The sequence below is a fragment of the Triticum urartu genome, chromosome 2, assembly GCF_003073215.2.
Source record: "Triticum urartu cultivar G1812 chromosome 2, Tu2.1, whole genome shotgun sequence".
Classification (NCBI taxonomy): Eukaryota; Viridiplantae; Streptophyta; class Magnoliopsida; order Poales; family Poaceae; genus Triticum; species Triticum urartu.
Genome location: NC_053023.1, coordinates 579,377,555 through 579,382,819, shown reverse-complemented (window position 1 = coordinate 579,382,819; position 5,265 = coordinate 579,377,555).

Sequence of the window (5,265 nt, the reverse complement as noted above, 5' to 3'; positions counted from 1 at the left end):
GACGATCTTATCAAATCCCGCAACAGTCGCACGTGTGATACGTGGCAAAAAAGGTGGCACGGGGATCGAGGCGACCTGCCTAATCCGTTCCGATTACCGCGGCCTCCCCCGCCCAGCACGCTTCCCAAAATTCGAATCCCGTGAAATCCGCAGATGGCAGAACAACCCGCCAGACGGAAGATTTGTTCCATATCAACACTCGGAACTTAACAACGAAAGTTCACTCGACAAAACCAAGAATGGGTCAAGGTGACTGAACAAGCAGTTGAAGTCATCATAAAGGTTTATTCGACCTTTGGGCGAGATATTCTCAAAGCACAAAATCTGAATCAGAGGGGTTATCAACTCCTTCTCCACTAGAACCCTGAACCATTTGGGGGCTAATGATGAAGCTATGTACCTAGGGTAGGGTCATGGACCTGACCCAGACATCCTACCCTAGGACAGCACCCTAAAGCCAGGATCATTCAAAGAGTACCATCATCCACTCGACCATAGACGTTCCACTCGGAAGAGTCAATGTCACTCGACCGTCACAAAAGTCACTCGACGGGCAGAAGAGCTAAAGTCACTCTACACGAACAACGGTCGAGCATTTACTTGTAGGATTAATTGTCATTTATAGCACCTAAATACATGCGTTACCAGTAACGTCTCCATCTTTATGTACTTTAAACCCTTTGTAACTGAGGGCGAGAGGGGTCTGGCGAACTCTATACAAGCCACCCCCTCCTCAGGGACAAGGGTTCACACCCCCTGTAACTCACACGCATATAATCCAGTCGACCGCCTCCGGGCTCCGAGACGTAGGGCTGTTAATTCCTCCAAGAAGGGCCTGAACTCGTAAAACTCGCGTGTACAACTCCTCCATAGCTAAGATCTTTGCCTCTACATCCCTACCCCCTATCTTACTGTCAGACTTAGAACCACGACACCAGTTGCCCGTGCGGCCGCTTTGCGCCATGGGCTCCGGGCTCGACGTTGGTGCGAGGTGGCTGCGGCGCGAGGAGGACCGACGACGACGGGGTGCAACAGCGCTCCGACGAGAGGAAAGGGCGTGGCGGCAGCAAGAACAAGAAGGAGAAAGGCGAGACGAAGGGAGAGGAGGACGCGCGTGCGCTCTGCCAACCCCCTCCCCCTACTTATAGCCCTCCAACAGCGGAGCCGAGGGGGCGAGACGTGGGGGGGGGTTGCAAGATTAAATGCGCCCACTTCCCCCACGACCCCGCGTTTACCATGCCGTAATGGCGTGTATTAACCGTACCTGGGAAGCGCAACCGCCCGCCTCGGCCGCAGCGGATCCGTGCGCGTGCCGAGGCCCTGTAGTGGCAGGCCCAGGCCTGCAGTGACGTCCCGTCACGCGCGTGGGCTGGCAGGCCAGCCTGGCTTGCTGGCGCCGCGTAGTTGGCGAGGAACGGGCGGCGTGCCCACTAGCCGACTGGCTTGGCACCCGGCCCCCACCAAGACGGTTCGAATTCACCAGGCGGTCGACTGCTCCCCGGTCGGCTCCTAGCAGTCAGTTTCTCTAGAAGGCGGACGAAACAAGATCACCAAGACATTCAGAGTAGGAATCTGCTGAGACTCCTCGATTTCGGCCGTGGCACCCCACCAGCTTCGGGGAGTACTGTCAGAGTAAATGACCACAGGTAGCCTCATCGGCTTCCTATGGTATTTCAAGACATCGGGGCTAGCTGCGCCCCTCACACCTCCTGGGCGAACGGCTGGATTCGAGGGCCGGCTGGTTTGGGAGGCCGACTGCTAGAAGGCGGCATGATACCAGAAGGCGGCTACGAGGCGGCCGGCTTCTAGCAGGCGGCCTCTCATGCCCTCAAAGTTTGCACCCACATAACTATGACGGGATGAGGCGTGGCTACAGTGCGACCTGCCACCCCCGAATCTAGGGCTGAGCGCGACTATAGTACGGGCGTACCCAGCGGACGTGTGACGCCCCCGATTCAATCGTACACTAATCATACACGCAAACGTGTACGATCAAGATCAGGGACTCACGAGAAGATATCATAACACAACTCTACAAATAAAAAAATCATACAAGCATCATATTACAAGCCAGGGGCCTCGAGGGCTCGAATATAAGAGCTCGATCATAGACGAGTCAGCAGAAGCAACAATATCTGAGTACAGACATAAGTTAAACAAGTTTGCCTTAAGAAGGCTAGCACAAACGGGGTACAAATCGAAAGAGGCGCAGGCCTCCTACCTGGGATCCTCCTAAACTACTCCGGGTCGTCGTCAGCGGGCTGCACGTAGTAGTAGGCACCTCCCGAGTAGTAGTAGGAGTCGTCGTCGACGGTGGCGTCTGGCTCCTGGGCTCCATCGTCTGGTCGCAGCAATCAGGTATAGGAAGAGGGAAAAGGAGGAGCAAAGCAACCGTGAGTACTCATCCAAAGTACTCGCAAGCAAGGAGCTACACTACATATGTATGCATTGGTATCAAATGGAATAAGGGTATCATATGTGGGACAACAGAGAGGTCAGCACGCCGGTCTAAATCCTATGGCGCAGGGGTCTGGGCCCATCGCCCATTGCACACCTGCACGTTGCGAGGGCGGCCGGAAGCAGAACTAGCCCCCTTAATACAAGAGCAGGCTTGCATTCCAATCCGGCGCGCGCCGCTCAGTCGCTGACGTCACGAAGGCTTCAGCTGATACCACGACGTCGAGTGCCCATAACTGTCCCCGCGTAGATGGTCAGTGCGTATAGGCCAGTGGCCAGACTCAGATCAAATACCAAGATCTCGTTAAACGTGTTATCTTTAAATAACCGCGAACGCCGACCAGGGCCAGGCCCACCTCTCTCCTAGGTGGTATCAACCTGCGCTGTCGTTTCGCCACAAAGATCCACACATAGGGCTGTCGGGAAAGTATGTCCTTCCAGCCCCCAATTCGTGAATCAACCGCGGGTACTCCTCGAGCCAACCCGACTTTAGTCATCACATGTATCATGTATAAAGTATATAGTATATATCCGTGATCACCTCCCGAGTGATCACGGCCCGATAGTATAGCATGGCAGATGGACAAGAATGTATGGCCACTGATGATAAACTAGCATCCTATAATAAACGTTAGGATTGCAGGTAAAGGTAACAACAGTAGTAGCAAGGACAGGCTATGCATCAGGATAGGATTAATGGAAAGCAGTAACATGCTACACTACTCTAATGCAAGCAGTATAGAGGAGAGTAGGCGATATCTGGTGATCAAGGGGGGGCTTGCCTGGTTGCTCTGGCAAGAGAAAGGGGTCGTCAACACCGTAGTTGTACTGGGTAGCAGCGGCGTCGGTCTCGGTGTCTAGCGAGAGAAGAGGGGGAAGAAATAATAAATATTGTGCAAACAGATGCATAGCGATGCATGACATGATAAGTAGCGGTGCTAGGGGTGCCCTAACATGGTAAGAGGTGGTATCGGTGAAGGGGGGAAACATCCGGGAAAATATTCCCGGTGTTTCGTGTTTTCGGACAGATGAATCGGAGGGGGAAAGTTGCGTGTTCGCTATGCTAGGGATGCGTGGCGGACGAACGGACTGTGTATTCGGATTCGTCTCATCGTTCTGAGCAACTTTCATGTACAAAGTTTTTCCATCCGAGCTACGGTTATTTTTCTATGAATTATTAAAGTTTTAGCAATATTCTGAAATTGCTTTTATTAACTAATTCGAAAAAGGGGTGGGTGCACCCGGTGCAGTGCACCCAGCGGTGCACCAGGAGCTGACAGGTGGGGTCAGATGATCCAGTTGACCCAGTCAACAAAGACTGGTCAACAGCGTGAATAGTGCGTGCGGGTCCCGCATGTCAGTGTCACATGTGTTTTAATCATTTGTTTATATCAGTCTAGTTAGTGGTGGGGCCCCCCTGTCATAGACTGCTTTGCTAACTACAAAATTAACCTAGTTTAATTAGCAGACTAATTAATCTTAATTAGTGTTTTAAACCGGATTAATTAATTTAGTTATTTAATTATTTAAAGCACCTATTTTTTTAAGAAAAGGGGTTGTGGGGCCCCGCTGGCAGTGGCCCAACTAGCCACTGGAGCGGGTGGTTAGCGGGGCGGGCGCGGGTTGTCCGTCGGGGGCGTGGCCCAGGCGCAGCGGACGGAGCCCCGGAGCCCCGGGGCGCCGGCTGACGGCGGCGACGAGCTGCGCGGAGCGGGGCGGGGGAGTAGTCCGCGGCGATAGGGGAGGCCAGTAGGGCCACGGGGGCACGCGGCCAGGGCGGCATATGGCCACGGCGAGGCGGACGCGGTGGGGGGAGGCGCGGGAGAGCCCGGGCATGGCTATGCGCCGGCGGGCGCAGCGACGGCGGCGAGTAACTGAGGCAGGCGAGCTGCAGCAGCAAGCAGCAGTGCCGGAGCGCCGGGCTTCAGCGGGGCTAGAACGGCGGCGAGTGGCGAGCAGGAGGGCAGCAGCCGCGGGCGACGCGGGGCATGGCCAGGCGAGGGCGACGGGCCAGCAGGAGTAAGCGGGGCGACGCGCGCGGCTGCAGGAGGAGCCGCAGGCAGCAGCAACAGGCGGCGGCGGGGGCAGCAAAGCAGCGGCGCGGCAAGAGCGAGCGCAACAGCAGTGGCCGGTACGGCGGGCATGGGCGCAGCGGGAAACCGAGGACGGGGTCAGAGGGCTCGGGCGCGGCCGACGCGGGTACCAGGCGGCAGCGGCGGGCGTGGGCCGCGGTAACGCAGCAGCAAGAAGGCAGCCATGGCATGAGTATATGTACGCGGGCGCTCGGGCATGACGACGACTGCAGCCTACGGTGTCCAAAACGAAGGGGGAAAAGGGGGATTCGTCGGAGGGGCTCACAGGGGTCGCAGAGGAGGGGACGACGAGGTCGGAGGGGCTTGGTGTGGCTCGCCGACGACGGATCGAAGCCATGGCCGTGGCGGAGTCCAGCGAGGGGGGCAGGCATGGTCGGCGATGCAGGGGGTTCCGGCGTCGATCTCGTGGCGCCGAGGACGGAGAGGACACCTATGGAGCTTCTGTACACGCCGTCTTGTCGAGATGCGGTCGGTGGCCACAAAGACGACGAGGCGGCGGCGACCACGTCGGGCAAGCTCAAGATCGAGCGTGCGGAAAGGGGAGGGGAAAATAGGTCTAGGGTTCCTGCGAGGAGAGGGGGGCGCCCTGGGTCTTGTAGGCGCGGGGGCTCGCGGGATGGCCGCCACGGCGTTGATCGAGGCCGTGGCAGGCATCCGAGGTGGCCACGCTTCCCCCCTGTTGCAGGGGAAGGAGAGAACGGGGAGGGGGGCTTGC